This window comes from Labrus bergylta, chromosome 8 (genome assembly GCF_963930695.1).
Source record: "Labrus bergylta chromosome 8, fLabBer1.1, whole genome shotgun sequence".
NCBI classification, from domain to species: Eukaryota; Metazoa; Chordata; class Actinopteri; order Labriformes; family Labridae; genus Labrus; species Labrus bergylta.
The window spans coordinates 30,962,079-30,971,036 of record NC_089202.1 but is presented as its reverse complement, the minus strand read 5'-3'; positions in this window follow the sequence as shown (position 1 = coordinate 30,971,036).

Here is an 8,958-nt window from a genome sequence, read left to right as displayed (position 1 = left end):
CTTTCCATCCACTCGGCTCCTTACACGATCTTTTTATTCACATTACATTTAGCTCCAGATTTCTCCAAAGCAACTCACAACACAACTTTCTCTTCATTGGCTTCCATGTTTGAAATCACACGACTCTTGTGATGCAGAGGATTGCAGTTAAATAAAGTGTCTCACTGTCGTCTCTGATGGTCTGTTTCACCTTTAACCAGTTTGATTCTCATGTTGGATGTTGGGTTTGCTGAGCGTTGATTAAACTGAGAAGCTGAACAACAGAAAGAAAAACACAAAAAGTGTTAAAGCAATAATCCGCTTTTCTTTAAGGTCAACATTATCCATACTTTCCAATATCACATGTCGGAAATGATAAAAAACTTTGAATGCAAATTAAACGACCGGAGATGAAAAAACGAATCTGTGGATCAGCTTCTCACCAGGCGAGGCTTGAACACGTAGCGTCTTCTCTGCGTTTTGACCTTTCATACACAAACTGTGTCACAGGTCATTAAAAACTCTCCTTTAGTAAAACTCCTTCCAGGGTGAAGATGTTCAGAAACTCAGTTTCAGGTGTTTCTGTGTAGACGGGGAAACAGAGTTGTGCGCCGGTTTCTCCTCCGTGTGACGTCATCGTGCGACGCTGTCTCTTTAGTTTACATGAGTAACCAAACTAGCGCTGGTGCTAACGATGCTAACTGGACTTTTTACACGCTCACACACACACACACACAGTTACTCTCCCACTAGCAGAGACCACGACCGAGGTCACTGCTGCTTCATACAACACTCCCACCACACAAACCCCGCCCCCAACGTTGGCGGTTTTGGACGAGACCCGGACTTGGAGTTGTTTGGACAACTTTGAAAATCAAATGGTCATTGCAGAAGAACGGCGAGGACATCGTTGGTAAGGTGGCGTGCTCATGACAGCCTAGCAGTGGGGTTTTGTGTTTTCATGTTGACAAAGAGGATTTTGAGAACTGAGCGTGTGTGGACGGGATAGCCTCCATTTAAAAAAAAATATCTGCCTACGTGTGGACTAGGCCTCAGTGATGCTTTTATTTTTATTTTTATTTGTCAATTTTATTTCATTAAAAAAAAACACAATAAAGTTAAGGAAAACAAACAAACATAAAATCTCAAATTTTGAATGAAAAGGAGCAGAAAGAAGATTAATCTCATAATATCTGCCCCTCTTTTATAAAACATTAATTAAAACAAAACAGAACACTTAATTCAAAAACTATTTAAATTAAATTAAATTGGCTGCAGGCAAACACAGCCACCTGCAGCCCCCTGTAAGTCCTCCTTACCAATTCATTATACACTGTACAAAGTATATCACAATACATTTCTGTTACAGCATCACGAAACAAAACAGTATCTCACTGACATATTTCCACATATTTATTCAACAAACTGGCTTTAATTTTTCTTTTAAATATCATGTTTGATTTTGAGTCTTTAGTTTCTCTGTTGAGATTCCTTTCACAGTAAAACATCGTTCCCTCAGTTTGGTTCTGAATCTCGGTTTATTAAAGATCTCTGTTCCTTTTAAATTATAACGGCTTTCCCTTTTTTCAAATCTGTTTTGGATGTTTTTTGGCAACGTTTTCTGATTAGCTTTAAAAATAATTTGCAGAATACTGTAATCAACTAATTCATGAAATTTCAACAACTTTAACTGAATGAATATCGGGTTTGATGGATCTCTATACCGACTTCTACTGATAGTTCTTATGGCTCTTTTTTGCAAAATTAAAATTGAATGGGTGAATGTTTTACAGGCACTTCCCCATACTTCAACACAGTATGTGAGATATGGAAGAATCAACGAGTTATATAAAATGAACAATGCTTTATTATCTAATGAATCCTTAACTTTGTGTACCAGAGCAAGTTTTTTTTGATATTTTCAGTTTTATATGATTTATATGTGACTTCCAGTTCAAATTTTCATCAATCAATGCTTTCCCCTCTATTACTGAATATCATGAAATTTGTTTTTTCAAGATTCAGTAATAATTTATTTATAATAAACCATTCTTTTATTTTCTTCAATTCATTTTTGACCACATCCAACATCTGTGATATGTTATTCCCGGAATAAAATAAGGTGGTATCATCTGCAAACAGAATACACTTGAGCAGTTTGGATACATTCACAAACTCATTGATGTCCAAAATAAACAGTTTTGGTCCCAGGACTGACCCCTGAGGTACCCCAAAATGAATGTTGTACAGATCAGATTTTAAATTATTTATCTGAACGAACTGTTTGCTGTTTTCTAAGTAACTTGCTACCCACTGATGTGCCACCCCTCTGATACCGTATTTGCTAAGTTTTTTAAGAAGTGAAGAATGATCTATGGTGTCAAATGCTTTTTTGAGGTCAACAAGAATGCTTAATACTTTTTCTTGTCTATTGCAGTGGATATTTCTTCAGTTAATTCCATAAGTGCCATTGATGTGGAGTGATTGGTCCTAAAACCATACTGACTGCTGCTTAAAATATTATGTTTGTCTATAAACGTGTCCAATCTGGCTGCAAATAATTTCTCTAATATTTTTGAAAACTGTGGAAGCAAGGATACTGGTCTGTAGTTGGAGAAAATATGTTTGTCTCCATTTTTATACAGTGGAATCACTTTGGCTGTTTTCATCTCATCAGGAAATACTCCCGTTTAGAATGACAAATTACATATGTATGTTAATGGCTCAATAACCAAATCAATTATATTCTTTATTAATATCATGTTCATATCTTCACAGTCAGTTGATCCTTTACTTGCACAATCTTTTACAATTTTCAGTATTTCATCCTTTTCTACTTTACCAAGAAAAATGCTGTTAACGTTATCTTCTATTGTGTTTCCATCTGCATTATCTTCCATTCTTTTTGGAATATTTTTTGCAAGACAAGGACCTACATTTACAAAGTAATTATTGAACTCATTTATTATTTTGTTTGTGTCACATATGTCTATATCGTCTTTCACAAAGTATTCCGGAAAAGTTGATTTTACTTTATCTTTCTTTACTACATTGTTTATTACCCCCCATGTAGCCTTCATATTGTTTCTATTTTTGTTTAGTAACTCACTATAGTATTCCTTTTTTTGCCTTCTAATTATCCATTTCATGAATGAATCATGAGCTGAATTAAGATCACTTACATACACCTCATCCCATCTCTGTTTTTTTAAGTCATCTTTTAGTGCTTGTAAAGCTTCTTGTGATCTATTTCTTCAAAACGTTTCTATTGGGATTTCCCTTTTATTACATTTATAGTTGGTATAAACTGTAAAGACAGGTAAATGATCACTTACATCAGTCATTAAGATCCCTCTCACAACTATTCCCTCCGTTATATTTGTAAAAATATTGTCAATTATACAGTTGCACTTTGCGCTGTGATTCTTATTTATCATAGGAAACAGACTCAAACTATGCATTGAGTTGATGAATTCACTTGATGTTCTCAGTCCACTTGGATTTTCCATATCAATGTTAAAGTCCCCACATAGAAACACACTCTTATTATAGATACTGTCAAACAACTCCATTATTTTGTCTGTAAAGGACAGTACACAGGAGCCTGGTGTTCTATACACACAACTAATCATAATATTTTTGGCTTTTTCATTAATAATTTCCACTGTGACTATTTCCATAATATTGTTTACAACAGTTGTCATACTTCCAACTCAAAGTTGAGTTCATATACAGAGCTACCCCTCCACCTTCTTTATTTATTCTATTTGTATAATACAACTCATATCCATCTATCTGAGCCTCATCCAAATCTCCATTCTTTAACCATGTTTCTGTTACTGCAATTATACTAAAGCTTTTTCTGAGCTGCTTCAGATATTCTTTTATTTTTGATAAATTACAATTAAGATTTCTACTATTGAAATGAATTACAGACAGTGTCCCATCCATCATTACTTTTTCATTAAATTGTTCCTCCGTATAATACTCACATTCATTGTTGACAGGAACTGATATGTTTTTATCCATTTCGTTATCTAAATCATATATTTTATATTCTACTTCCTCATTTGAATTTGTATATGTGTCCATGTTTAAGTATATGAAACCTTTCTGTTTCCACTTTTAAATGAATTATCTTATTCCTGAGTCTGATGCTTTGTTTCCAGTTTCATCTACCATGGATCATTAACCTCTTTTGAACTTTTCTAACTCTTTCAGATCCCTTATCACCTTTGCATAGGAGCCTTCTTGTTCTCTAATCCAGACATTTCCATTCCGGGTCCATGTAGCGGTGATTTTCTTTTGTTTTCTTAACATCCTTGCCTCTCTTGCGATGTCCCCATTCTTTTTGGTTAAGTTTTCATTTATGTAAACATTAGTACCTTTCAGTTTTTTTAGCCTGCATTAGTAAGTCATTCCTCTGCTTTCTGCTAATGACTCGTATGATAATAGCAGGTTTAGATTTTTTTTTTATCTAACTGTTTTTATGTAGTTAGTTTGGAATCCAGATGTTTTTTTTTCTTTATTTCTTTCATGGCAAAAGAAACACAGCAACAACAATAACAGAAACAAAGATATAACCAGAACAACCTCCTGGACATCATGGCTACATGGTGAGAATTCAAACTTTCAAGATGAGATCTGACTTTAGTGTTTTGACGCCTCATAGTTTAGCTCTTTTGTTTGTTGTTCATAGAACAAGAAAATAATCCTGTAAAATAAGAACAAACTCTGAACTCAACTCACATTAAAATAGATGTTTGTACACAAGAATTACCTTTTACCGTCACATATTTTAACCTTTTTTATGCTTTACATTCTGTTCAAGAGCATTTCTTTACCTTCAGCTGACCTTTCTAGTGAGACAAAAAAGGGCTGAAAAAGGGGTCGGTTTAAAAAGCCTCTTCAACTTCGTCATCGTTTGATGAAATGCAGATGTGCTTCTTTACCTGAGTCTAACAGATGAGGTGCAGACGGGAGTGACAGGATCAAAGGGCAAAAAAACAGTTTGAGGCCAGCTGGTGGAGGAATGAGGAATTGCATTGGAGAGTGGAAATGGGGACGGAGTCATTTTATGATTCCTGTAAGTCCACAACGGGATTTTCATAACACCAGAATTTTAAACTTTGATGTAATTCCAGCAAAAAATCAAACATCCACGGCTGTCCTGCTGTGTGTTCAGTTTTGCAGCGAAAAACAGACAAAGAAAAAAACAATACAGGTGAAATCCTGGATGAAAAGATGTTTAGTAGCGGCTTTATACACTTTGCAGGGCGAGCTGGAGGTTCTCATTGGCTAATTGAAGGCGGCCCGGCCTGTAATTGTAAATTGTAAATTGTAAATTGTGAAAACTGTGGACATATTCTATTCTGCTAACAGTTGCTTGACTTGAATGTTTACAAAAAATAATGGCTCTGTGGGAGGAAGAGTATTGCGCATGCACATGTTTAAAAAGTCCTACCGCGGATCAGTTATAATTTTTTTTCTTTTTGTAAAAACGCCCTTTATAATATAAATTACCATGTCAAAAAAGTGATTTGACTAAAAGACCAACATCAGTCTAAACTAGCCATTCTAGGAACAAGCCATAATGTGCTTGACGTATTTAGTTCAAGTTAATTCATTTAAAATAGCCTGAGTTAGCCTTATCAAAGACATCAAGCTATTTTACGTTAACTGTAAAATTTAAAAAAGTTAAATGTCTAGTTACTTACCCCTGAAGTTTCTTGCCTCTTCTTCATTAATTTTTAGTCCAGCTTCAATTATTTTTTTGAACAAGGTATTTGTAGACAAGTACGGAAGCGTATCGCATTCATGTGGAGAATTTATTTTTTGCCTGGTTTCTTGTTATTACGAGAAAAGATCTCGTTACTACGAGATAAAGATCTCATTATTACGACATAACGATCTCGTTATTACGAGATAAAGATCTCATTATAACGACATAACCATCTCGTTACTACGAGATAAAGATCTCATTATTACGACATAACGATCTCGTTATTACGAGATAAAGATCTCATTATAACGACATAACCATCTCGTTACTACGAGATAAAGATCTCATTATTACGAGAAAAGATCTCGTTATAACGAGATAAAGAGAGAAAAGCATTAGGGTGGTGGCGATGAGGAGGCGTGGGTTTGTTTATGGGAGTGTACACCAGAGGCAGCTCATTACAACATTTCAGTATAAACACCGTAGCAGGCGATTCTGGCGCCGCAGTTGTTTTTCATGAGGTTAAAGTAAATGCCTGGTGCCAATGCATTCAGTAAATGCCTAAGCGTATCTTGAGACACCACATAGCCAGCTTGAATACAATTCAGATGCATGACTTTATATCGGTGAAGCATACCATATCTATTTAACTGATCCTGGAAGAATGACGCTATGTCACGTAGGTCAGAGTGTGCTTTGCTTTCCGTCTGAACAACCTTAACGTTGCCTGCGCTAAGTCGACGAGCTCATGAGAATACCGTCTGTATTACTCAAAGATGATAATATTTCCCAATGCTTTAAACCGAGATGAAAATAAAACACAATCAAATCAATAACCCTGGTCATCGTTGCCTTTTGATCTTTTCTCGTTATAACGAGATCTTTTCTTGTTATTACGAGATAAAGATCTCGTTATAACAAGAAACCAGGCAAAAAAAAAAAATTCCCCACATGAATGCAATAAGCTTCCGTAGACAAGGTTGACAAAGCAGGAAAACTAATCGCCGCTTGTAGTGTAGGCTACATCAAATGTTACTGTTAAGTAAAGCCCGGGAAACCAAGGCTGGAACAGTGCCCCTGCTGGTCTTTTGAAGTAATGATAAGAGAGTGAAACCTTTGGGTTTTTCTGTACCTTAAGCTTGATAGAAGTACAGTTATGTACCCTTTGCTGTCAGCAATGACTTTGTACCTTTAAAACAAAACAAAGGTCCACAATTATCACTTTAAGGACCATTTCGTGTGTGCGTGTGAGTGTGTGTGTGTGTGTGTGTGTGTGTGTGTGTGTGTGTGTGAGTGTGTGTGTGTGTGTGTGTGTGTGTGTGTGTGTGTGTGCTTTACTTTGGCTGATACACACGATTCTTCGATGTGGAGAAATGAGCTGACTATTCTTTTGTGGAGAATATTTGGGTTGGCGCAGGAGGAGAAGGGAGGAAAATTCTGAGGAAGACCACATTGTGTGGAGCTTTACAGAGATTTATAAAACAGTGTTTGGTGTAACAGCAGCCAAGAGCCCCACACTATCTGCTGTCTGAGTGCTCTTACTGAAGGTCAGAGGTCATACATTTGATCTGGTTATTACTCGTATCAGAGCCAAGGAGCCTGAAGTCTGACGTCATGTGACTCTAGTACTTTGACTCTGCTTATACGACCACACAGTAAAACACAGTCATCTCATTCACAGTGTCGGGTTAAACACAATCTGTGATGGTTTCCACATGTTCTTACTGTAGAAATCAGTATTGTTCGACGTGTGAATGCGAGCCAGCTCTCCCTGAGCTGCGAGCAGTCCTTGGAGGTGGACCAGTCGAATCTCAGCCAGGAGGAGAAACAACAGAAAACACTCAGACGCTTGATACGCGAGGCTCATGTACTGTATGCAGCTGCTTCTTCTCTCAGTCTGAAGATTCCAACAGAAACATCAGAGGGGAGTTCTAATATGAATATGGGCGTGTTAATCTAATCAGTGGGCATAAATTGAAGCTATGTCACCTATTGTGTAACCTAGAGTGAGAAACTTGGCAATCAAGAGTGGTTGAAGAGGTCCATGAGAAAATCGGAACAAACCCACTTTTCTGTGGGTGTACGGCAGTGGGCGCGCACGGTAGCTGTTCCCACTCAACGTTCTTGAAGCCAAAATACGCCCCTTACGGGCGCTTCCATCTTGTGATTTTGACGTCATTTGGAGCCAGAGTCTGCGCAGTAGGGTCTGGGGGGAGGAGCCCTGGTAACATGCCCCGCCCACTTAGCGTACTGCCCTGATGACTTACGCAGCCCAGCTACGCTGAAAGCGCTCTGCCGGTCTACGATGAAGAAATGTGTAAGTACAACAAACCACCGTATTCAAAGTCTAATATTTAAACACTCTGTGTTTTTAAAAATCCAGTTATTTTAATCATTATTGAAAACACGTGGGCTGCTGGGTCCTCTGGTTTTAATGAAATCGTTTTATATTGAAGCTATATTTAAGCTAGGTTAGCACCACAGACCGTAGACTACAGGTGGTGAGATATGTTGTATTCTGTTAGAAACTGATAGTCTGCAATGTGAGTCATGTCTGCTTTTCTAATATATTTAAGTGAACAGTAAATCAATTGTTTTTGTGTCTTCATTTAGGCAAAGAAGAGATAAAAGCAGCTGGTCTGAAATCTTCCACAGAGGTGAAGTGTAAGTTAAAATCATCTGTTAAAAGTTTATATCCTGTGATTTTTATTTAAGTTTCATAAGAGGATTGTGAAAACAAGCTGTTGTTAACAATACAGTCTTCTAACCAGCTAAATGTTAAATAGAAAGGTGATGTTTTGGTCTTCTTCTCTTCAGTTATTAACTGAAACACATAGTTTGAAGGAACCTCCTCCTTTTATCACCTGTGCCAGATGCCCTGCTCATCCACTGTGGGAGAAATGACCTTACACCAGCAGCTCTCCCAGATGAAGAGTCCTCTCTGCCATCACCCAGAGGAGCTGATCGACGTCTGAAGAAGGTGGACAGAGTCTGGAGCTTTGTGACAGTGAACAGTGAGAAGGCTACCATAGTCATCCTCAGATAAAACACAGAGATCCAGGTCAATATTTAATTTATTTTTCTTTCCATGATGTTGCCCTGTGTTTGAAAGGCCAGATGTTGGAGGGTTGTGTTGGATTTGCTCTTCCATCATATTTTAACAGTCAAACAATCATCCAGGATCTCTTTACTTTATTTGATTTTTGTTTGGATTTCTTTGTTAAATTATGTTTTATACTTTCTCCTATGTCCCAGCA